Source organism: Mauremys reevesii, linkage group 2 (genome assembly GCF_016161935.1).
Source record: "Mauremys reevesii isolate NIE-2019 linkage group 2, ASM1616193v1, whole genome shotgun sequence".
In the NCBI taxonomy this organism is placed as follows: Eukaryota; Metazoa; Chordata; order Testudines; family Geoemydidae; genus Mauremys; species Mauremys reevesii.
This window is the reverse complement of record NC_052624.1, coordinates 55007211-55033916: the sequence shown is the minus strand read 5'-3', so window position 1 is coordinate 55033916 and position 26706 is coordinate 55007211. Positions and strand designations below refer to the sequence as shown.

The window sequence follows — 26706 nt, the reverse complement described above, 5'->3', positions numbered from 1 at the left end:
TCTCCTCCCCTTTTGACAGAAAGGTGGCAATTGAATGTCGGTCTCTCACATCCCAGCGAGTTCTCTAACTGCTGGGCTAATAGTTATAAGGCAGGCAACACAACCTCCAATTTAGGTGCCTATATCCAAGAGAGTGGCAGGGCTTAGCACATACCTCTCTTGTCGGCATCTCTTTTTGGCTAGCTTAGTCAGCTCTCTGCCCATTTGGGGATCGCATTCTTAGGCACTTCTCTCTCCCCATTCATTGGGTGCTTAGGTGCCTAACTCACCTCTGTGGATTTCAGTTTAGTTCCTATGACTAGTTTGTTTGGGTTTTTTTAAGGCACCATGATGCTCAGCATTGCAACGCCTAAGTCCCTTCATGGATCCCACCCTAGGTGCCTGTCTCTTATGGATTTAATGTAGGTATTTTAGACAGGGATTTGCAATGGAGATAGGTGCATAGGCTCTCTTGAACATCCCACTAAGTACCTATCTGCATCTTTAGGTGCCTAAATACCTTTACAAATCTGGCCCTAGCTCCCTTAGGCTGATTTTTAAATCCTAGCTGAAGTCCATACTAAGGCAGGTAAATAAGTGTTTTGACTTTTCAATGTGCCAGGAACCAATACCTCTTCCTGAAGTCAATGGGAACTGAAAGGCTCAGTACCTTTAAAATATCAGGCCTCTTTTGTTTAAGCACGTAAATGAGGATTTAGGATCAAAATTTTAGACACCAAAGTTTGAATATTTTGGGTACAGTTCATGTACTGATTGTAGAACTATTGGTTAAAATGCTGCCCACCCCGCAATTTCTTCCTACTCCTAAAAAAAAATGTTTGCAATGGAACACCAGGCAACACAAAAGTCACCTGCTTTGGGGTTTTGTTACAAACGAGTAATGAAGACCATATTCATCAAAAGATTTGCAGAACTCCTGCATGGACTTGAAGTCTTTTAAGCCTATATGGGCTAGTTTGTGGCTTTACATCATGTGAAATTCACATCTTTGCATGGTTTTGATGCAAGGTGCAAATAGAGACCAGGTGAAACTCAGAAATTTCAGCTGAGTTTCACTTTGACCAGGATCAGATTCTCAGTTGATGTAAATGATTTAACTCTCCTGCAGTCAATATTTTGCCCCATTTACATTGGCTGAGTTGCAGAGTGAAATTTTAGCTTTGCTTGAATCTGAAAGTCAAAGTGAAACTTAGCTTGTGTGAAACTATTTGAATCAAAATGAAAGAAAATGTCTGGACAAATGTTTGTGAAGTGAAGCCAGCTCTTTCTTTCCCAGCTTTAAGGTCACAGACTTATTTTCAATGATATAGCCATAAGTTAGAGCCCATCATCACTATTTTTTTTTAGTAATAAGCTTTTGATGTATCTGTTTTGTATGACACAATGTCTAAAAGAATGAGTTTAAAAAAACCGACAACCAGGTAGCAATTGTAGAGCTGGTCAGAAAGTATATGAAAGAACTAGACAGTGCTGCAGCTGCAATCTTAAATGTACAGTCTTTGGGCAGGATGTAGGGGCACTTTCAAGCAGTCATGGCATTTTTTACTTTTTTTATAGATTCTGTCCTCCTTGTGTTGTGTTCCGACTTACTGGTTGACACTCTTGAAATGAACCAGGTTTCTAATTTGGGCAAATGTTAAGTTGATCAGCTCTATATCACAGAAAACGCTGGTGGAATAAAATTAAAAAACAGCAATAGTTACTGGGGTGGCAGACTAGGAATCCCTGTATTACCAGGTGGTGTTCCCTTCAAATGATTCTTTCAATCCAGGCAGTGATCTTGGCTTAATTTGCACTTTTCTTTATATAGGTTTAAAAGGGGGAAATAACCATACCTAGCTCAGAGGGTTTGTAGTGCAGACCTATGAGTTGGCTAAATAGCTAAAACACTGCTAACATTTTTCCACTAAAGTGTAAGTATAAAACTGGGCACTTACATTGCATCTCCAGCCCCATCTCTTTAACAGGTCACCTGAACCTTCACTGAGATCACACCTCATTCTCTGCTTACCTTATTTCATATATTCTTTTTTCATATATTCCATTTTTCTTTCTTGTTTCTGAATCTCATGTTTGGCTTAGGTTTATTTAATGTCTTTAATAATTTTTTATTTAATCATGCAAAGTACAATATATGATTTGCCTTAGCAAAAAAAGCAACAAAATCACACAACAATTGTTTGTTGTTTGTGACTCTGTGTGTCAACACTATCCAGAAGCTAGCAGGGAAGGGGTTAACCCTCCCTCTCAGTCACCTACCTTGAGTACTGAGACTTTCACAGAACCAAGGGAACTGGTTACATTGGATACTAGTACTGCCAATCCTTCCCCACCTCCTTGGAGGTTTTTCCCTAAAATAATTTTGGGGAGGCAATTTGCCTACTGTTTTTTTGAAGCTTGAGGGGGGAATCTGCCTGCTCCCAGTGTGTGTGAGACCTTTTAAGGGTCAAAATTCAGCCTTAAATACATATGCAAAAATATGTTCTTCTCACTTGCTGCTTGGGGTAGGGAGTGTTCCCTTGACCCTTGCTATCCCAAGAGTTGGGGGGGGGTGCAGTCTTATCCCTCCATCTCCCATCCCCATCACTATCCTTTGCACCCACCAGCGTCCTCTTGGTCCTCACATAAACCATTTCCAGTTCATCTCCTCCTGCCCGAGCAGCCCCTAACTCTGGTCCACATGCACCTTTCCTGGTGTTTCCAAGGCTCCTCACAGTCCTGGTGTCCTTATAGCATCCTATCTAGCCCCACTCAACCTTAGAGAGGCAACCATTTTGTCTGTGAGAATGCCTTCAGTGTCACTGAAAACACTAGGAGGTAGCAGCCATCTTTATTAGTGGCAGCCTCAGTTCCAGCTCGAGGGAAGTGGTGACCATCATGCCTACTTCAGCTTCATCGATAGTAATGGGAGATGGAGGCCATTTTGAATAAGGGAAAATTCATGAGTTGCAGCCTTTCATCACCTTGTCATGAGTCAGATTAAAAAACACACTCCAGAAGCAGCTCTGCGGAATTACATAATTCTCCAGCACAGTATAAGAAGGAGGTGCTGGGGGCAGTTGGACCTGAGGTCAGCAGTAAGAGTCAGGGAGAGTGTGTCGGTGCTCAGAAGAGAGGGTCTTTCTTCTTCTCTGGAACTTGGCTGAAACAAGCCAGATCTTTATACCTCTAATGTGGACTTTGTCTGACATAAACCATGTTGTGTTTGTGTTAGGCCCAAAGGTGTCAATCTCCACTGAGGCATACAGAATTCTTACAAGCCTCCCCCACAGCTGTTCTTGGTTAATAATGAGAAGGGGACGTCTGACAATTGGAGCTGGTAAACAAATACTAATTTTTTGTGGAAACTTCAAACAAAGAAAATAACTCACTTTAATTTCCCACAAACTTTAAAAACACTGTTCGCCTGTTGTAGAAACTATTAGTGGGAAAATAATCGGTTTTCTAAAATTAAAAACTGACAATGTTTACCAAAAGGTTTAGGTTTTTGGTAATGTGACAAAAATCAGAAATTGCTGACCACAAATAAAAATTTACCATGAATATTTTAACTTTGGTTGAAAAGCCATTCTTCAATGGAAAAAAATAGCGGTGCTGCCAAGTGCACTGTGCAAACCCACACAGATGTTAAGGTCTGTGCCCTGAGTTTACAATCTTGTTCAGATACATGCAAGGTAATTCAGATTCCTACTGTATACAGAGAACACTTCAAATACAAGGGCATGCTGACCTTATCAGCAAGGTAATCAGCACTGAACAGCTTCATGAAAGAAGTGGAAACTAAGTAGTCCCTGAAAGGACCTAAACTGAAAGGGGATCATTTGGCATGTGAGAACACAGAACCATTTCCAGGCAAAGGGGCAGCATGGAAACTGGCCCCTATCTGGGAACAGGTGAAATATGTAACCCAAACTCTCACTCATTCAGCATGGTCCCCTGTTTCCCTCTACATATAGAGATTGATGAGCCTACTACAGCATTGGCTAACAGACCTGGGTTTTTTTAGGAAGTCCTCAAATCTAGAGATCCCAATTTCACTCTCTGCTGCTGCTGGCCCATCCAGGGGATGGGGGTGGGTGAAAAATTACAACTACAAATAGGGGCAATGGTGAGGAGGAAAGCTTTGTGTGACTGTAAGAGCAGAGTGCCTCAAAATCTTCCATTAGAATAAAGTCCATCAGAAAGGCAGGACAATTTTGTGGCTAAGTGATAGACTGAGATTCAGGAGATTTTAGGTGAATTCTACAGCAGTCCTGGGTGGCTCTGGAAAGACTGGCTGCCTGCCAAATCCTGTATGCAACTCTAAAGTGTTTTGTGATTATATATGTTGTGACTTAGAGTTTCTGACTCCATGCCAAGCTGAAACAGAGCCCTACACTTTCTATATGCACTGCACCTACTGGAATATTTGAGGTATTGTCTTAACAAAGTCAAGCATTGTAACATTATTTTTGGGGTGTGTTTGTACAGAGCTACTCTTAGGTATATCTATGCTACAGCGGCACAGTTACAGCACTGCAGCTGTGCTACTGTAGCATTACAGTGTAGATGCTTCCTACATCTATGAAAGGGGCTTTTCTGTTGCTATAGGCAATGCACGTCTTATTTCTGAGGGAATTCTGCACACACAAAAATATTGTGTGCAGAATTTTTAAAATTCTGCGAATTTTATTTGTCAATAAATAAATGTGGAGTGATGTGGGCAGGAAATGGGGAGGGGGTGGAGCTGGGGTAGGTTTCTGGGTGTGGATCTGAGCCACTTCCACTCCACGCAGGGGAAGTGTCTCCTCCCCCACTCCCAGCCCAGCTGGGACTAGCAGCTAGGCCCAGTGCAGGATAGGAGCCGGGGTGGGGCTGGGGAGGCACGGGATGTGGGGAGATAGCGTTCGGCGGGGTTCTGGATGCAGGAGGGTGAGACTCAGCAGGGTGGGCGTTTAGGCGCGGGGGGCTCAGTAGAGGGGCTCTGGGTGTGTGGGGAGATGAGGCTCGGCACGGGGATCTGGGCATTGGGGAGGTCCAGCTGCATGGAGTTTGGGTGGACTGAAGTGTGTCTGACCCGGCACCGGCCAGGGCATCCCAAGCTCCCCCCCCTAGTGATTTACCTCTCCACTGGCTGCTCCAGGCACCTGAAATGATGCTCCTGTGCTGCTGTGAAAGGATGCATGACCATTCTTGCAGCTTCCATTTGCTTCCCTGTCAGAAAGTCATATTTCTGTGGAGAAGTAAAGAAATCTGTGCAGGACATGAATTCTGCACATGCACAGAGTGCAGAATTCCCCCAGGAGTAACCTCTCCAAGAGGTGGTAATTAGGTCAACAGAAAATTTCTTTGACCTGTCTACAGTTAGTCTGTAGTTACGTCAACCTAACTACATGGCATGGGGAGTGAACTTTTACACAGCCCTGAGCAATGTTGCCCTATATTTTAGGAGTAGACCAGTCTTCACTACAATCCATTAAAAAATCATGTTAAGAGACGTAGTGAAAAAGACCACTGGCTGAAAAGATAATTTCCTGTCTAAACAGATGACACCTGCAAAATAAAATAAACATCTTTAAAGGAATCAGTTATTTAAATTAGTCATTTCAAGAAAAGTCATACTTTTTTCAATAGAGTAGAATCTTGTGAAATCCACACACTTCACACAGAAGTTTGACAGCTTCTCCCCACTTCGTAGCAAAGATTTAATAGGAGAGCGCTGTAGTGAGCTCTTCTATTACTAGGAATATGTTACAAAATATACTGCAGTATATTTACAGAAGAACCTTACTAATTTATACTAGAGTTGGGCCCACCCATTGAAAATTACTGGTCTTTTATTTAAAGAGTAAGGGGGTAAACCAGCACTTAGCTCAAGTAGCAAGTCAGTAGGTTGATAGATGCATGGTAGGGACCAGATATAAGAAATTTGTCCCGCACTCAGTTCAACCCCAAATGAGGGCAGAATTTGCCACAATGGACTAGTAGTCAAGAAATCTGGGTTCTATACCTACTTTTGGCATTAACTCACCATGTGGGCTCTGGCAAAAGTCACTTAGGGTGAGTCACTCAATCTCTCTCTCTCTGCTTCAGTTTTGCAACTCCAAATTTAGCATTTTACAGAGACAGTTGTATTCTATGAAATCCTTGAATGAAAGATTTTATGTGTGTGTGAGGCAGAGATACTTGTTTTTAAAATAAACACAGCAATATTGTACAAATCAGTGGGGTTAGGAATGGATAACTGAAATAAAAGCGACTGAAGTCAGGAGGTTTGCATGGGGTGCAAGTGGGGTCAGAATTTTGTATGCAATTGTAAAACACTTTGTACGCCTGGGATATGAGACACCTAACATTAACTGCTAAATTTCTGGATTTCAATTGCTTCCAGTTAAAATGAGCGGGTGCTCCACTATATAGTCAGTTGAGGCACATTTCTGCTGAGTCAGTCAATGACTAAGAACAGGAAAAATAAAACATCCATTTTTTACTCCTTTTATCTAATTGTAACTAAATATTATGGGCATATGATTGCAATATCTGCAAATGTGTTGTTGGTTAAATACATAATTAAAAATTAGATTTGGCTTTCATTGGCTGCACAGTAAATATGACCTGGGGTCTATAGGATTTAAGTAGGCTTACTGCAAAGCACAGAGTAACTAATTAAAAGATGGCAGCTTTCCAGTTCCCAATAGATGACCTCCTGCTGCTGGTTGCTGTCCCCAGAGTGAGCTCTGCAACATGATCTTACACATCAGGATGTACAGAATGTTCTGTGGTGTCTGAGTCAGTAGCTCTATGGAAACTTAACAGGATCCTGCATCCTCAGTGCTTTTCATGCATTCTAACTGGTGAGACCTGCCAGAAAGCCAAACCAAACATTTTTATGGGTTTCCTCAGGCTCTACCTCCACATCTTGTTGAAAAATTAAAGCACACAATCATGGGTGGGTCTGTTGAGGCAAGCAAGTACTATTATTCCAAGTTTTCAGGGTTGTTTTTAAGTCTATAGATATAGTCAGCTAAGGAAGTACATGTCTAAACTCTCCTTTGAAATCACTCATGAAAAAACCCAGCATGGGAACTTTTTCTAAATACTACCTTTGAGAGAGAGTCTTAGAAACTGTTATGAGCGTTCAGAGATTTTAAAGGTTTGCTGTAGGTATGATAAGGATGGGGGCTCAATAGCTTTGTCGTATTGATGCCTTATGAGTTAAAATTGCACAAAAAGAACCAGTTAATTATTTTTTAAAAACACTTTATTTACCAAATGTGATGTACATAGGGTAGTAAATTCTCTCTAGCACTGGCAGTCTTTGGAGAATGGGGCTCTTAGATACCATGCATGGAATGCTAGATTGTCAGTAAGCTTCCTTTTTCTACACAACCTTTACTACATTTTCTCTGCATCCCCATCTTTGATTTAGACCATCTTGACTGGACCGGAAGTTGATCCAGTCTGTAAACATTGTACCTTAAGCTAGATATAGTTTTCAATCTTCCAGAAGACATGAGCATACCTAAATGTAATTAAAAGGGTTTTCATTTCCTTTGCCCTTCAAGAGATTAAACTGTAGATGCCAATTGTGCCAAAATGTTTTTCTAGCACAAACTCTGCAGGAGCCAAAAATACAAGACATTTTCATTCTGAGTCATTGCCAAGTCTAAGCATTCAGAATAAGGCTGCAGTGTGGTTGGTTTGCATGGCACCATTTAATATGAGGACAAATTTGCAGAACGTCCTGCCTAAAAACCCTAAGCTGCATAACTTACGAGACACAGTCTATCAAACTACCCTACTTCAGAAATTGAAACCACAAGCATTAGCTTTCTGGGGGAAAAAATATCCACTCTACTTAAAATATCCCTTAATTCCCTGAAGTTCCGTTATGAAACTTGTTTTCACTCTTACTTCCTTGTACTATATTCTGTGAGGGTTCATCCTCTTGAACTCCTTATGAGTCATTAATGCTTCTAAATGACATGACTCAGAGTTGCATGATTCACTTGCATTTATTTCTGTAAAAAGGCCTGGTGATGCTTAAGTCATATGGGGGACATGCAAGTGATGCTAGGGAAGCAGTTTGTTTTCATTTCTGGGTGGATGGTAGGAGACAGTGGCAAATTTCATACAGTTAGCCTTCCTAAAGTATCTTTTACACTAACTATAGGCCGAACTTTGCAGACATGATCACTTTAGAAGTCCCCAGTCCACAACTATTTAGAGGCTCCTGGAAAGGTTAAAGCCTCATTTTGTTCCTTCAAAGTGGAAAGAAGCCTGGCCTAAATTAAGCCTGGAGTGCTTTTCCCAAGGCATACCAGGCCTTATGGGACTCCAAGGCCAGTATTTCAAACTCTTAATTCAGCTATATAGGGAAAGGCAATTGCCACTATAGTACATCTCTCCATCTAAACAATCCAATATGTTTTCTTTTTGCATAAATGTGATGCAGCTGGTTCTAATACCATGTTTATAGTATAGCTCTTTTTTGGTAAACTAAGGCCTTATTGAAGCAGTATAGTAATAATGTATTAAAGGATGTAATCCACTTTTGAACTGATTTACTAAACTTGGGTTTGCTTTCTTGCCATTGAATGAATTCAGTTTGCAGAACTAAAGAGCTGCAAAGTAAAGGAGCAGAAAAAGTGAGCACTAGAACATGGTTCCAGTCTTTAAATCCACTGTTTATTAAAGAATTGTCTCTATCTTGAAGGGACTCCAACTTCACTTGGATTTAGCAATGTAAGATCCAGGAGGTCAACTGCTCTGAACTTCTTGAGGAGTTCAAATGAAAACCCACACTTCACATCCAGAATCTTTTATTTAGACCTATTGAATGGATTAAACACAGAAAAATGTTAAGATGATAGGGCCTAAGCATGTCACTTCATCGAATGGGAATGATTTTTTTCCTTCATGAGCTGCATAAAAATTAGCCAGTTGCATTATGTGTTTTTACTATTGATGCAATTTGTTTTAAGATAGTTTCTTCTGCAGTGTGTCACAGAGTTGCTGATAGCTTCTGGCAACTCTTCTGATAAGTTGGTGGCCACCATACTCTATCTTTTGCCTCATCTCTGTGCTAAAGTCTTCATAAGTCTCTCATACCATGCACAGACAAGGAAAATTGTCACAATTCTGTTTTGCTTTAAGTGCAAGTCTTTCCCTCTGAGTCTACAAATCTTTGCTTTGCTAAACATAGCCAGCCTCATTTATCCCAAACAAGGTGTTATGAGACATTTGCTCCCTATAAAGACTTAGCTGTAAAACTAATATATATGTCTGGCTTAATGCTGATGAGTTAAGGTCTCAGGCTGGCTATTTTGAAAACAAACTTACTAAGGTTCATGGTGGATTCTCAATCAATGACAATTTTAAAATCAATATTGGCAGTTTTTTCTAAAAGATATGCTCCAGGAATTATTTTGGGGGAAATTCTGTTTCCTCTCTTATACAGGAGATCAGAGAAGATGATCAAACTGGTCCCTTCTGGACTTGAAATCTATGAAAATAAGCCAGGGATAAGGAAAAATCTTTAAGGCGATAGCCAAAATTCTCAAATGAGGGTGCTGACAGTTAGCCTCCTGATGCCATTTTTAATGACTGACTTCAATGTGAGTTGTTGGTGTTCAGCATTTCACTTCAGGCCTCTTAGGTGACTAAACATGGAGTCTAGTTTTTTGTAATCAGGTTTGAACATTTTGGCCTATGAATTCCTTTTGTCAGTGTCAGAGCTCTCAAGTGTACTGGATTTAATGGATAGATTTTCAACATTTTAGCTGAATCAGGTAGGTTAGAAGAGAGGCGGACTCTACCTCTCAACAAAATACCTTTAGCCTAGTGGAAGGTGTACTGGGCTGCAAGCCGAGTACTCATTAGTTCATCTCACCTCTATCGAGAGTTATTTGTATTTCGCAGCCCTTCATCCCCCTTCACCAGAAAGCAGTCAAGTATTATTCCTACTCCTATTTTACAAAAGTGTTGACTGACAGGTCACAAAAGGTCACCATTAGTAACATGGAGGCTATGATCCAGGGCTCTCACATGCCAGACTCAAGTATCATCTACTCTGCCTTTTAGAGGGAATGTGTCAAATCCGCATGCTCAGCTATGCAGTGTGTATTCAATGTTCTAACCACTCGACTACACTCCCCATGAGGGCCAAGACTGGAATCCTGTTCCCCAGCATCCTACTGATGTTCAACATATAGTTGTGTCAATGCTCCCTTATGTAGCCTGGTGTACATAGACACTAGGAGTTACTCCTTTAGTTCAAGTGATAGAGGTCTATGCTAGATATCAGAATGTGCAGAGTTCAGACCCTACTCATGATCCAGGATGGGAGTTTCTTTCATCTGAACTCAAATGAACTGTTTTTCCAGTTTGTTTTTAATACACTGATTTATTTAATTCACTAAGTGAGAAAACACCCAAAAGATGTTTCTCAGTTAAAATTATGGTGAAACACTCAACAATACACAGATGTCCTATATTTTGGACATTTATTTTTGATGGCTTGTGTAGCAGGGCAGTAACCTGACGAAAGGGGGTTAGAAGCAGCCCTGGAGAGGGCTGCAGCAGGGAAAGGCTGATTGGGGAAGGAGCCACAGCTGGGGCCATGTCCCAATCAGGCAACAGCTGGCCCTATAAAAGGGCTGTGAGCCAGGAGCTCAAAAGAACACTCTCTCTAGCTTCACAGAGAGAAGGACCTGGCTGCCTGGGAGCTGAGCAGGGTACCTAGGGTGGAGAAGTGCTGGGGAAGGGCAGATGGAGCAGGGGAGCTCCAGCCTAGTAAAACCCCAGGCTGCAGGCCTTGTTAAAGGCCTCCAAAAGGTACTGGAGCTGCAGGGGGGCAGCCCAGAGATAGGCAGAGGCAGCTGGTCCAACCCCCCTTGCTGATGATGGGTGGTTTATAGACTGCAGTCTGCCCCAGGGAGTGGGGGCTAGATGGTGACTGGCAGTAGCCACTGAGGCAAGGTGGGGATAGAGGATTGGGGGTTCCCCTGGGTGGGGAGTAGGGTGACCAGATGTTCCGATTTTGTAGGGACAGTCCTGATATTTGGGGCTTTTTCTTACATAGGCTCCTATTACCTCCCACCCCCATCCCGATTTTTCACACTTGCTATCTGGTCACCCTAGTGGGGAGACCCAGGTTGTGGCTTACTTCTGGGGGCATAACCCTGACGTAGAAGGGCACCGGGGTCTGGGAGGGACACAGTGGCCAGCGGCAGGCGAGACACCAGCCTGCAGAGGGCGCTCTGGGCTGGAAGAGCTAATTCCCAGGACGACCAGCAGGAGGCACCGTGCTGGTGAGTCATCTCCCCGCCACAGCTTGTATCGCACACTGGCAGGTTTCATTGTTGAGAAATGTGGGCAGAGCAGACTAAAACTTAAAGTATAATCTATCCTGCTGTATATTGTCATAGATAAGCAAGACCCACAGCAAAATATATGCCCTTTCCTTTAAATGTGTTAAAGATTTATGTTAAATAAATGTATGGCATTAGAGTGTCAGGATACAATATTCCAGTTCTCCTAAGGCAGGAATATATTTAGAACCTGGCTGAATGGCAGCTTAATTGAGAACTACAGCATTTGGGATATTGGCTGTTTCAAACCAGTATTAGTCTGCTTTCTCTTATGGGTATGTGCATCAGAGAGTACAGATAGCTAACTAGTATAACTGTTGTTCCCTCACCCACCATCTCCTTGGGAAAAGCATAGAAATGGGGTCCAATGTCTGAATAGAAAATTTCATATTAGATCATTCTACACCTTTGTAATCCAGAACAGTGTTTATTGCTTTCATTATTCTTACCTCAGGCAGCTCAAGCAATACAAATAGTGCTATTCTTGGCCTCAACTAAAAACCACCATAATGTCAATGAAAATTTCGTAGTGGAATCCCATCTAGGACCAAGTTACACTTCATGTGTGCCAATGTTCTCAATCCTTCAATCACTTAAAGCATCTCACTGGCACCTCTCACTGGCACAACTAATATTTCCCACCAGGGTAATGACTCTTTCAGACTCAAAGATATTCTGTTCACAGTTCTGACTGCACGTTAACATTTGGATTCAGGCAGTTAGTTCAGAGCAGACTCCAGGGTCCATTATACTGCATCATCTTGAAGTTCACTGGCATCGTAATTATTTTAAAAAAGTACTTAAAACATGAAGCACACATTCCACATTTACGAAGTATAACTTTCATCACTAAGAGTATTTCCATATTCAGAAAGATGTGAATTTATATTTAATCCATGCTTTATGAAAGAAACCATTATAAGAAGAAGTTACCATTTGGTTCAGTAAGTGCTGTTTAATTTGTAACTTCTCAGAGGATTAATTATATCAAACAAGAGAAACATAGGAATGAAAGATGGAAGGATTTGTTTACCTAGATTGGTTTAAAAATAAACATCATCATGTGCGTGGCCTATGACACATGAATTCCAACTGGTACTCAAGGGTACAACAATAACAACATTTTAGGTTTGATTGGAGAAATTTCAGCTATGTTCTGCACACAAATTTGAAGAATTAAGTAATGACTTTGGTTGTGGATTTTGATGCTTGTGGATTTGTGAGCCTTCAGAATCATTGTACCCTTGGCAGAAGCCATCAAGACCAAACCTTAAAGATAAGGGTAAGTGCTGATCCAAAAAAAGTTAAAGTGTGAGTTAGATCCAGATTCCATGCTGAAAGTCAGTGACCAAATCAATGTAGGAGGCTTTATATGTGTTTGTGTAAACTTGGGTACAAACACTTTTGTGTGATTTATTTTCACTCCTTTTAATAATAATAAAAACATTATAATGCTTTTATATAAATTGATGTTATGACCTCACCTGGAAAACTGTCTTTGGATCTGTTCACTTTTTAATGTTAATTCCTTGCTTTGGTAAACATTGACCATTAATTCCTATTCCCTGTTTTCTGTCTCGTAACCTGTTTCTAATTAATGGCAATACTTTACCTCTCACAAATTAGTTGTGTTAAACTCTTCTTATGTGACAAGGCAAACATCACTTTAGAAACTGAGATTGTGAAAGTCTTTTAGAGGGACACTATCAAGCAATTTATTCCCTGTTATTTTTTTTTAAGTTTTGAAAAACATAACACAATAAAAAACAGAAAAAAAAATTATGTCAAATTAAATTAATTCAATGAAAACAATTTTTTAAAATGTAAGCATTACTCTGCAGTTTTGAAAACCGCAACATAATAACATTGTGCTATTGCATGAAAATCTGAAGGTGAAACTGCTACAAACAGAAAATTAATCTGACCAACTCTGGGAGCCCAGCCAACAACTGATTGCAGAGAGTTTAGATCTAAGTGGAAGTTAGGTGCTGAGTGGACATACTAACCATAGTGATTAGCAAAGGAATGAATTAATAAATACAGAACATTCATAAAGTGAACTTTCCAGGGAATAAATAATGCGAAGAGCGGAGTTTTTGTAATAGCTCAAGATCCAACAAATGAGGAGAGGCATCATGTGGAAAGAGGCAACTACTGTAAAGAATGGCTTCTGAAGAGTCCAGTGTTCCTGTTTATGAATGAAAAGGATGAAAGTCATGTGTATTTAATGCAAGTTGACATCTCCACAGGAGAAAAGGGTAGGTAGGGTTCTGTATATCAGTTAATATTGCTGGAAGCAACAAAGAAAGCTAACCTGGATTTCCATTTGTACAGGAATTCGGGAGCAACTGGAAAGAAAGTCACGATATTGGAACAGCAGACAAGATAGAGGTGAGGAAAGTGACATTAGTTAAAACTAAAAGCAATAAGTAGAGCAGAAGGAAGACTAAGAGAGCCTTTTAATGTTGATACCTACAACAGATATAACTATGGATGAAACTGAGGAGGAAAAGACACAGAAGCAACCAGCTGAAGCCATTCATTGCCAACTTTTTGACCACGATCCAAGCCAGGAACATGAGTCATTAGAAAGAAAGAGGCAAATGAACCTGATTGGTGACTCAGTAGTGAGGAAGCTAGGCCAAGACATCTGTGGTCCATATAAAGAAACCAGGATGGTATATTTTCTCCAGGGTATAGGATAAATTAACTTACAGAAGGTTAGGATATTCTTACCATTTACACATGCCAACAGCAAAGGAAGCTTTGAGGTGATCATGGCTCACCTGAAGAACCTGACAAGAAAACAGGAAATGGCACAATGCAAATCTTCTCACAGATCTTTCTAGCATATGAAGAAAGGAGAAGACTGGTGCTAGAAACCAGTCATTGTCATAAACAGAACTTCTGATTCACAGAACATTGCAAGTTTTCTGAATAGAATGTGCTTGGACTTGAGGATCTCTGCTCAAGCAGAAGGGCCACCACCTTTCTAGTTTCAAAACTAACAGGGTTTGTTAAATATTATTTTAAGTAGGTGGGACAAGAACAGAAGAGGACCTTTGATCTAACTAAAATCTGCCAGGGACTTTCCTCATGCAGAAGATGGAGTTTATTATTAAAAGTATCTGTGCATAATTGCAGAAGCACAGAAACCAAGCAAAAAGCACTAAGAGTACTAATGCATTTTATGATCTAAAGGGCAAAACTGAAGCTTGATAAGATGATTTTCATAATTGGAATATTATACTATAGGTGGTGTCACTCCTTAGAAAAGGAAAAGAAAATAGCAGAGGGAGACATTTGTCAAAAGTATTTAAACCCTAGGGAGATTCAATTAAACAACAAAACACAAGAGGTGAAACTTTTCAGATTAGGATACAAGTAATGAAAAATAAAGGAGAAATGACAGTGGACATCTACTACAGAAGAGCAAGACAGTGGGTCAGTGAGAACAAAAATTTCCCAGACCAACTCTTGGGATACGTGGAATACAGGATACCATAACTATGGGGGATTTTAACTACCCAGTGTTGAGTAATAAACATACAGCAGCAAAGATATTCCTGAGTTACATAAAAGACAATTTTATGACCCAGAAAGTATAATGCATATAAAATCTCAGCTATGTTTCAGACTTGCCACTCAGCCCTGTTCTTCCTCTGTGGACATTTCATTCTCTCCCTAGCTGTCACTTAGCTGAAGAGGTTCCACGACACATCTCAATGCTGTGACATCTGGGAAGCTTTCCCACATTGCAGCTGCAGTACGACATATGGTCTATTATTCAACATCTGTAGGAGTGGGGATTGGAAGCTGTATTGTGGGTATGTGGCTATACATTTGGGAGTGTGTCCCGCTCAGTATTTTAGTTTCAGCAAGATTCCTGGGGTTTCCATGTTATGGATGGGCCCTGGGTTAGGATTTGCTCCCAAATGATTTCTTTCTGCATACATAAAAAAAGAAATAGGGCCACTAGGAAATTATATGACTGGAACGAAATGGTGTTACAAGAAGACTTGCTCCTCCAGGTAATTCCCTTTAGTAATCTACTTCTTAACCATTTACTATGAGCAGTACAGTAAAAGAATTTATACACCCTGAATTTAAAGTCCCCCAGTGATACTAGGTGAAGTTACTTCTGGTCTTCTGCAGCTCAGCGTCTCCCACAATGCTGATATGTATGAGCTTGAAGTGTTAGGGCATGGGGCTCTGATTTGGACAGGCATGTTGGATCCTGTCCCCCTGCCCTGCACCAGAAGGATCTGCAAGGAAACTGCAGAACAGGACTGGAAAGAAAAGAATCCCTTAAGAGGCTCCAATTCCTGCCTCCCTTCCCTAAAGTGGGTCTTAAGTTCCTTAGAGAGAAAAGCAGGGCTCATGCTCAGCTCCCCTTGTTCCTAGCTCAAATCGGGGAACTCCCTCAATGAAATGCCACCTCCTGGGCAGGGAGAGTGGACATGAGGGGGAGGACACTAAGGGAGACATATCCAGAGAGTTCAATGTGCTACGTAAAGCAAACCATAAAAGACAATGCCTTGGTTGCAGCCGGGCCACAATGCCTGCAATGAGGGACAAAAAGGCTAAAACAATCCAAAAAGGAAAAGATATAAAAAACCTAAAAGGTATTCATCCTCTGACTCAGGCACATCTTCCTGAGTGGATCTCTCAAATTCAGGATGTGAAAAAAATACAACAAAGTTTTTATATCCTCATAAATATTTGAAACCATGTGCAAAAAAAGGTTGCATCCACTATGCGGATCCAACCTGAGAGAGGGAGCTAGAGGACAATCCTAAAGGCAAATATCTGCCTTCTAAATTGTCCCCTGAAACAGCAATCCTGCAGCCCCCATCCTTTGATGTGATCAGAGAGGAATAGGAAACCCTGACCAGGGTAAACACATAAAAGCAGGCATGTACTTAGATACTGCAAGTTGCAAGCGTCAAAAAATGCCGTTATGGATATACCAAAGATCAATGCTGCAATGGTATCTCCTAGAAAAATATATGATGATCTTGTCTGTCTTTCCCAAAGAGTCAACTGATAGAAGGGACTCTGAGGTTTTGTTGGCCCTAGTGGCTATGTCCTTTGTAAGGGCCACAATATCCTGACTGGATGATCTTACAGCCATAAAGGACAGGGCCCATCCTGACTTTCAGTCTGTACTTAAGAAAATTTCCCCAGCAACAGCCTTTGTGGCAGATGCTTCAATGGATGCAGTGAGATTTTCAACCATGGCATCCAGCTCAGCAGTCAGATGTCACATCTGGCATTACCCGTGGAAGGTTGACTCTCACTGCAAACAAATTCTATGCTCATGTAAATTCTCTCCTCTGTGGGGGGAAAAACTAGAAAAAATAATGGCAGAAAGTTCTGCTGAACTGAAACAGTCCCTCTCCCTGCCCCACTCAGTGCTCTGAATAGGTACTACAAACCAAACAGCAGACAAAAATGCTCCTTTTTGTCCATCCTCCTCAAAAAGGTACCAGAGGAATGACAACAGGGTAGTCAGGGGAAAACTGTGGAATCAGGGATCTGTAAAAAAAAAATCCCAGAGGTGGGTCCACCACCTCAAGAGCCTGCTATGACAACAAAATGGCCTCTGCCCAGATCTTAATCTAGGATACAGAATTTCCCACTTTTTAGAAGAATGGTCTCAATTGACCACAGAAAAATGGGTGAGAGAGATAGGGAGTCACAGATACTCCTTCAAACTAAGGGCTCTGTTCTTCATCCAGTCCCTCATCTCAAGAGACCCCATCAAATTCATCCTAGTGTTAAATGTATCTTATGGATATTGGAGCAACAGAAAGGTTTCCCTCTGAAGAGTCTTGGGACTATACTCCATTTTCTTTCTTGCCCAGAAACACATGAGAAGGGGTCAGAGCTGTTCTGGATCTCAAGCAGCTCAACAAATGAATGAAGTAAACAAGATTCCAGATGGAGACCCTACTTTAAATGGTAACATTCATGGTTTAAGAGGACTTCCTTGCTTGTGTGGATCCAGCAGATGCATATCTCCACATTCCCATGTGACTATGCCACTGCATACCACTGAGATTTGCATACTGCACAGTCCACTACCAGTACCAAATGCTCGCTTTTTGGCCTTTTGTCAGCCCCCACAGCTTTTACCAATATGCTGGTGGTAAGAAAAGGACTCAGGTCTCCACACACTCACCTATATTCCTTCTTAGATGACATCTTCATCAGAGCTCCAACCCAAGCAGCAGCACACAGTGCCACAATCTGGACAGTGGATCTACTTCAAGCACATGGATTTGTGATAAACTCCAAAAAGAGTTCCTTGACACCCTCCACAAAGATAGTTCACCTGCGAGTGGAAATAGACACTTCTGTGGGAAAGGTCTACCATTACTGGATAGATTCCACACGATCCAGAACCTGATATCCATGCTGATAAAGTGTGCAAGGCCAACCATAGTTCAATGTCTTCTGGTTTTATGTATGGAATCACCCCAGGGGCAAGGTCCCATATCAGGTTCCTCCAGGTCTTTCTCTTGAAAATATGAAGCCAGAATGCATGCAAGATCAGGTATTGGTTCTGAACCAGGTTCTGAACTCTCTCAGATGGTGGACAATCTCACAGAATGTTTGCAAAGGTCTTCTCTTATGTTTTCCAAAAGCACAGGTACTCACAACCCATGCCAGTTTGACAGGACAGGGAGCACAGGACAGTGTAAAGTGCTTGGAACCCCAGGGAAAGGAATCAAAGCATTAACTTATCGGAGCTTCACAGTTGTCAAGCTAACCCTACTGAGGTTCCAGAATTACCTAGAGGGTGAACATTTTCTGGTCCAGGCATACAATATGACTACTGTGGGATATATCAACAACCAAGGGGGAACAAGGAGTGTAACTTTTTATGAAGAATGAAGATAATGGAATGGGAGAGAGGACAACACATATAAAAGGGGAGTTGCACCAAAAGGCAGACTGGTTCAGCAGATGCACAGTCAACAATTCAGAATAATGCCTAAATCAGGGAGTCGTCACTCTGATTTTGCAGAAAATTTGCCTTCTGTCAGTCAAATGATTTGCCAATTGCAAGAACAAAAATCGAATGAAGACTCCACCAGGGAAGCAGACTCTTAAACCCTGACGATGGACGATTTTTCGCACAGATGACCACGAGGCTTGCTATACCCATTCCTGCCCTTTCCACTTCTAGGAAGGTTATCCAGAAGATAAGGTGACTCCACTGGTTATGGTTCTCTGATATGATAGAATTGAAATTGGAACCACCATTGCAGCTTCAAGTGAGACCAGACATCCTTTACCAAGGCCCATTCCTCCATCCAAACTGCGACCATCTACAGCTGACAGCCTAGCTATTGAGAAGGAAGTGTTAGCCATGCTATCGTCCAAAATGATTGGAACTCTCCTGTCCTCCCAGCAACCTGAGACTCGACTCTCCACCCTTCAATTCTAAAGGACTACGTCTTTGTCTAGGCTACGTTTAGATCATGATGTCAAGAACACAACAAAAATCCCAAGTTTCCTGGCATCCCAATTATCCTGGATTTTCTTGAGGACTGCATAGATGGGGACGTCAGCTCAGCACCATAGTGCATCAGGTATCAGCTATAAGAGTGTCATATTTGCAGGATCCTCCATCTCCTTTCTGATGATATGACACGCCAGAGAACCATCAGGATCCAGATTTCTCAGAGTGAACAGACTGGCTAAACCTGTTTCCTAAGTAGGACCAACCACTGGTGTTGAAAACCCTAGCCACTACTCTTTTGAGCCACTGAAATCAATATTTCCATTCTACCTATCCATTAAAACCTGTTTTCTGGTTGCCATAATGTCTGCTAGATGAGTTTCTGAACTGGCTGCTTTATCCAGCAGGAATGCCACTGTGCGTTCCATGATGATAGGGTGGGGCTAAGAATCCCAAAATTGTTCTTGCCTAAGTGAATTCATTTTTCCATGTCTTAAAGGAGATCATCCTCTCTTCACTCTCTCCAAAGCCACAGGTCCCAACAGAAAAGCCATGGCACACTTTAGATGTTCAAAGAGCACTAAGATCTATATCAATCGCACCAGATTAACAAGAAGACTGGGCTTCTTGTTTCCTTTTCTTCTGAAGTGCCAAGTGATCAGGGTATCCAAACTATTGCTACCTATATGGATCAACTATGCATCACAGAGGCATCCAAGGCATCAAGTTCTGTTCCAGACAGCATCAAGGCACATACCACAAGATCTGTGGTGACTTTGTGGGCAGAAGGAGCTTGTGCTTCCACAGCAGAGATCTGCAGGGCAGCCAGGGCTGGCTCTAGTGTTTTTGCCACCCCAAGCAGTGTGCCAAAAAATATATAATATTTTTATCTCATGCAGTAGAGCAGTGATGGGCAACCTGCGCCACCCCACAGCTCCCATTGGCCAGGAATAGTGAACCGCGGCCACTGGGAGCTGTGGGCAGTTTTGCCTGCGGATGGTCAATGTAAACAAACTGTCTCACGGTGCACCAGTGGATTACCCTGATAGGCTGTAGGTTACCCACCACTGCAGTAGAGGCTCGTGCATTAAGCTTTAGAGGTCCTAGGTTCATTCCTGCCCACTGATGACTGGGGTCTGTCAGTGTTTTTAGGCTGGGCTGGGGGGCTTGCCTGTCTGTCTTCTTTTCCCTTTTTTCCAAGGGGTGTTCTGTGACCTGTTGGGTCTTTAGTCAATCACACTCTGACACCATATAGGGATTACAGAGACCCAGCATACCATGGTTGGGGGCAAATGCAACTGATTTTATTTTTTGTTTACACAGACTCTTACCTCCTTGCTCCATGACCCCTAGTGATCACTCTAAACATTCACAACTAATACCACAAAAACAGCCTTTTATTTTGCTATGTAAAAACCATCCCTTCACACAGGACAAATGATTTGTTTCAAGATCACAAAAATCAGGTCTAACATTAATATAGAAGTAATGGATTCTTTGCCTATGGTAGTATATTCTCTGAGTAGTTAGTGCATTGAACATGAGAAGTGAGTTATTTTTAGAGAATTATGTGTCTGCAGACACGAGGATAATAAATAATCCTGATCAATTTTTGTTTACAGCTGTACATTCCTGCAGGTAGGGAACAGTTCTTGAGAAATCTCCTTGGTTCGTTCTTGGAGTTCATTCCCTCCAGTACAGCTCAGAATCTTCCTTTTAACCTTTCTTCTGAAACTTGGTTCATGTCTCTTTCCTTCAGAGATAAAAGGCAAAGCAAAAAAAAAATTGTCCCTCTGTCCCATCCATTTGATGGATAAGGATGTCCTCAAGAATGATCATTTTGTCTAATTTGGAAATAGCAGAATCCTGTCCCTTCTCTCTGTTTTTGTCCCTCTCTGAAGGCTCCGTATGGTAACATCACAGGTGTCCCTCAGATGCAGCTCTCTCAGCTCCAAACTGAGGGACAACTATTAAGTCGATGCTATTTGATTTTCTTTTTGCAGTTTACTTGGAAGGTTTTATGTCTCAGCTCAAGCTCTGTCTCTAACTCCACTCTTTTCCAATGCTTGGCCTAATGTTCTCAGGTGCAATGGCTTTCTTGCTTGTGAAGTTTTGAGAAATTAGCCCAGTTCATAGTCTTTTATAACACTGCAACCCCATTGCAATCAATAGTCCAGATTTTATCCCAAACTCCAATTGATATTGTCTCTAATTTTCTAACTCTTGAAAGTCATCAGATGGGAAGGTTTAAGAACCTAAATAGGATATAATACAACCGCATTGCATTGCAATCACAATTCACTTATGCAGAGTGTGAGATCATGAGGCAGCAAACACTTAAACCTGGGTTTTAACTTAAGCTAGTGCTTAAATGTATCCCTATTCAAAAAGCACTTATTTTTATTTTCATTTATTTTGATTTACTGTAAAATACACCCATCCATTATTCTGGGCAAGTATTGCTAAGTCGTATATAAAAGCATTTTACCACTGCTGCCTACAATCTGATTTTTTTAATACAGATGGAAATCTTGTTCTTTGAATATCCATCTTTAACTATTTTGGGAGATTCCATAGCTAATATGTTAAAAAAGGACCTCTTAAATAATCTTACTTCAGCGGTTCTCACACTTTGGGTCGGGACCCCAAAGTGGGTCGGGACCCCATTTTAATGGGCTCCCCAGGGATTGCTAAGACTTGCTGGGGCTAAAGCCAAACCCCGAGCCCCACCACCTGGGACCAAAGCTGAAGCCCAAGCCCTGCCCGGGACTGAAGCCAAAGCCCAAGGGCTTCAGCCCTGGGTGGTGGGTTCAGGTTACAGCCCCCTTCATGGAGCTGAAGCCCTTGGACTTTGGCTTTGGCCTCTCCACCCAGGATGGTGTGGCTCGGGCTTTGGCCCAGCCACACAGGGCAGCTGGGTTCAGGCTTCAGTCCACCCTCCTGGGGTTGCGTAATAATTTTTGTTGTCAGAAGGGAGTCACGATGCAATGAAGTTTGAGAAACCCTGAGATTCTACTTTATTTCTCACACTCCTGAGGGATAGTATCAACTGGTTTCTAGTCTCCATTAGTTTTCTTCTTAGCCTCAGTAGGTGAAATTTATTTCTGTGCGTAGTGCCAGAAATAGGCTATGCATCTCTCAAATACCACTTGTGCCATATTTTGAGGATGTAAGTGGTAGATAGACTTCATGGTGGCCCTATAATTGGGGTGATGAATTTCAGTTACTGTGAATACACATCCCATATAGCTGCAGTGATGGTAGTTGCACGACTGTCTTTGCTAGCTTATTCTGCTATTGACTTGATCTTGTTGATATAAAGTACTTCCCACTGTGTTGCTCACTTTCCCCTATATTTTAGTCTATAATTATTCCTTGTATTAACTGATGCAAATAATCAATCACCCTGTGCAACTTCTTTTTCATGTAAACAGATGAAAATATTTTTCATCAATGGCACCCTCTGTTTTTTAATCCTTTGCAGACACATAGTACATAGTATTTTCTGTACTAGTGATATCAGCTAGTCATGGCTGATGCAGATGTAAATGCATATAAAGTAATATGAGAAACAGTGTAGGCTGTAACATTGTTAAATATATGGAAGATACTTAAGAGTGTCCAGTGGGTTGCCACATGGGAATGATCTCATAACTCCAGTTACAGACATTTTTTTAAAAATGTATGAAAAACTTTTTACTTTGGAATAATCATATTGGCCCACTGAACCTTTTAAAATGTAAAATTAATAAAACAAAGATATGAGTTTTCAGATTTTGCAAAACTGTATAGCAGTTAATATTGCTTCAGCAGTTTGGTTTCAGTGTTGGGAATCTGTATTATATCCGCAAACCCCTTAGGAGAAAAAGAATCTTTTATGAGATTAAGGGAGAAAAAGTCCTCCTCCTCCTCCTAGAGCTGTGCAAAACTCAGTGGTCTCAGCGTTTCAGACGGACCATTTATTTATTTTTGGATTTGGTTCATGTGGGTTTGGACCCCAGAGTTCCTTCAGGAAAATTACTGCTATGGTTTGTGAGCTATGTTTGTTTGAAATGCTAACTTTGAGCCTGATCCTGGAAAGAGCAGAGCATCTGCAACTCCCATTGAAACCAGGGGGATTCTCAGCAACTTTTAGGATCAGACTAATTATTTACTATGTCAATCTTCATGCTACAGTTTGGTCTTAGTCAGATATCATTTGCGAATGTACAGTCTCTCTGGTCTGTCTGAGTTCCTGCTATGTTGCACCATTGTAAAGATTCATGTAGTTGTGCATGTGGTATTGTCTGCTGACCAGTATAGTAGACTGTACTAATTAATAGTGTCCCTAACCTGTGGCTGCACACTTTGTCATGTGTATGGACTATGGCCCCAATTCAGCAAAGTCCTTGAACACATGCGTACCTTTAACATTGTAGACTATTCACTTGTTTAATGTTTGAGTTGGGGCATATGTGACTTGTATTGGTATACAGAATTAAGCTTTCATGAGACACAGACAACAGCTTTCCCAATTGGGTAAAAAAGTCAGAGGAACTGCAGCTGCCCTTCACTTTTCTCAAAGAAAAGCTGTTGCACTGGGTATGAGTTGATAGCAAATGCACAAAGCATTAAAATTAAATTAAAAGTCTTTCCTCACACACACACACACACACACACACACACACACACACACACACACACACACAATTAAATCTTGGCATAATGGAAACCTCTGTTAGCAGTGTCATCCAATTTTGTGAAATAAAAATGTCCTTTATAATACTGGATATCGTTGTTAGCGTGTTCCATTTAAAATGTTTAATCGATGCCAAGGCTATGCTTATTAAAAGGAGAAAAGTGGAGGGTGTGGGGAGAGCATGAAGTATTTTCATACTGTTTTCATTTTTTAATACAATGCCCTTGAAAAAAGAGGCAGATGGTGACATAATAAATTTGGAATTCTAAGGTCACAAACAGGAATTCAGACAACAAATGGGAGTGTTTAGGAATGTATGTTGTAAAAATAAATCTATCAAAGTCAAAAGAAGGAAAACTGTAGTATTGAAATGTGGTATTTTCATGTAGCTATTTCTGCTGTAGATATTTCCTTCTCAGGTTTACTTTTCCTTGAAGTTTTTTTGTTAAGTCATTACAGTCCTCGGGGCTCAAAAGTTACATTTGTCCCTTTTTCACTCAGTAAAACTACCACCACACTCTTCATCCTGATATTTATCACTCCATTGCAATGCTTAATTCAGTTTTGAAGTTGCATATAATACAGTAGAGTTTACTTCATCTCTCTAGGGAATTATATGTAGCGGTGATAAAACTTTATTGAAAACTACATAACATGAAGTTTTTGTGAATTCTGAGACTTTGCTGGGAGGGAATGTATATTTATATTTTTTTCTCCTTTGTACCTGAGTGCTTCACGGGGTTAGTATTTAGATGATCTATAGCCGCAGCTAGAGCAGCCTCTTCTTTAATGAGGTGGTTTTTTTTCAATCTTATTTTATTGTATTAGACTAAATTTATATAAAAATACACTGTGCACCCTTGTTGCTTTTTTTTCTTTTTTTAAAGTGGACTTTTGCTTTGTAAGCTACTGTACCTATTTGTTCCTGTTTCCTTAATATTGTTTTATCCAGATGTTGGAAGTTAAAACACCCTTGTTTTTTTTCCCCCGGTGTCACTCTTTGCTACTTTCCATAGGCAACATTCACTAAAGCCAGGCAGTGGAGGAAATAACAGATGTGTTAGCCTCAAATGATAGGCATAAAAATAACATTAATAAAATAGATATTAAGTGACAGCACTTTACAAAAATCCAGATCTAATTTACTCTAGCCTAGAAAGCAATAACTTAAGGGAACCTCAGCACGCATCTATGGATTCCACATAGTTTGTTGCAGTGTGACAGTAGCTTGGATGATGACAATCCCAGCTTGCTGTCAGCACATTCCAGGAGGGGCTGTCAGGGTGTGTGTTTGCGCTAGCCACTTTGCTGCCTGTAACGCTATTGTTTTGTCACAATTAAAATTCCATTATATATCTGATAATCCATGCTGGAGGAACCCTCCCCTTTAATAATAATAATAAAGAAAGTCAGCCACTCTGACTTTGAATCCAGACAGAATTGTCACCCTGGCTTTGCTCTCCTTTTACCAGGCCTTTGGTTCCTGCTGTTCACAGAATGCTGCAGATGGCTGCCTCAGCAGGAAGCCCTTCCCCCTTCCTTAATGGAGCTCGTGGGAATGCAGGGATCCTGGAACCGAAGCCCTCCTTCCCTTCCAAACCTCCTCTCCAAACCCCTACTGACTAAAAGGAAAAAAATCCCCACATCCCTGGAAACATTTTTGCCAGCCTGTTTTTCAGTAAAAACTTAAATTAACCACTTCACTCCTGATTATAGTAAAGATTTGTTATTGAAACAGCTTCTCTTTAATGTCCTGAATCATTTCCACCCGCTTATTGAAGTCGCCCATTTGGGTTGAATTATAGCATCCCACTTCCATTATGTAATAATTTCAAATAAATGAAAACAGGTTTGAACTCTGCAACAATTAGCAAGTTTTAGCACATTCCCCTTCCCCCTCCCAGGCCTCTTTCCTCCTCCCCCCCCCAATTAAAAAAAATGAATTTAAAATAACTTAGTTTAGTCATTTCATAATTTTATTTTCCTAGTCAAAACATTCTCCCACATTTGCTCTAATGCATCATATGGGTTAAGTTATGGTTTCCCATTTATTTTCAAGTGCAAAATAAAAACAGCTTACGCATTGTGATTTAACATTAGGTATGAAGGAGTTAAATGCCTGAACACAGCACTCCATTTATAATTTTTGTTAGGAGCTCCACACTGCACATTCAAGTGAGGTGTGTCTTATAAAGAGGGTGTTTATATTGGATTTGATATAGTTAAGAGATTCAGCTTACATATAATAGTCTCCTCTAAGAAGGAGCATAAAACAGAATGAGTTCAGTGGGATTTTCTCAAGTATAAAAGCCTAATCTTATAGACTAGTACCAATCACAGATGAAGTCACCTTTAGCTAAACATTCAGTACAGAGGTGAAAAAAATAAATAGGGGCCAAATCTATACCCCTTACTCACTGGAGTAGTCCTGTTGCTTCCCACATGACCTTCATTGACATGTCTCAGGTGAGTAAGGGTTACTAGAGTAAGGGTTGCAGAATGGGGCCCATAGTTTAAAGAAAGAAATTGGAAAATTTTCTTTGAGAATGAAGGGCCTGATTCAAATGGGAATTTTTTCATCGACCTTAATGGGCTTTGGATCAGGCCCAAGTCTATTTGGGAAACATTACAAAATATAAACCACAGTAGTAGACGTCTCAGACATTACTTTAATCTATCAAGAATGTGGGTCTCTTCTTAAGGCTAGTATTTTCATAATAAAGATTTTAAAAATACTTAGGTTCAAATCAGGACATACACAGAAGCTGCTCTGTATAATTGAGAAATAGCTGGAACATTAGAAGAGTCTCTAGATCTGAGCCAGAAGTAGCCAGACTCAAAAGTTTTTAATATGATTTCTATTAAATAAGTTAAAATTGGCTTCAGTAGTCCATCTAACCTTGGACTGCACCTGACCAAGGTGGAATTGGCTTCAGTTCCACTCTTAGCATTGCACTCTGATTTCTTTCACCGCCCTTTGAAGAGGTGAAGCCTCTTGACCAAGAATGTAATGAACACCACAGCAGAATAAAAAGGAAATAGTTAAAATCTATGAGTCTATGGAAGCACACTAGAAAAATGGATTCAAATAGAAAGTGCCATATGATGCACACTGGTGGGGATTAAAGCAATGGCTTCATTAGCTTCACAGTAAGAACAGTTTAGAGAGGATTGTAAAGTGGAAAAATAAATATACATCTGCACTT

At 40.9% G+C, this 26706-nt stretch overlaps 1 long non-coding RNA gene across 1 annotated transcript in view; it reads left to right on the top strand.

The window, feature by feature from the left end:
• Window positions 1-26706, top strand: part of LOC120399643 — a 105316-nt gene that overhangs the window by 71640 nt on the left and 6970 nt on the right. The gene's annotated exons all lie outside the window — the stretch shown is intronic.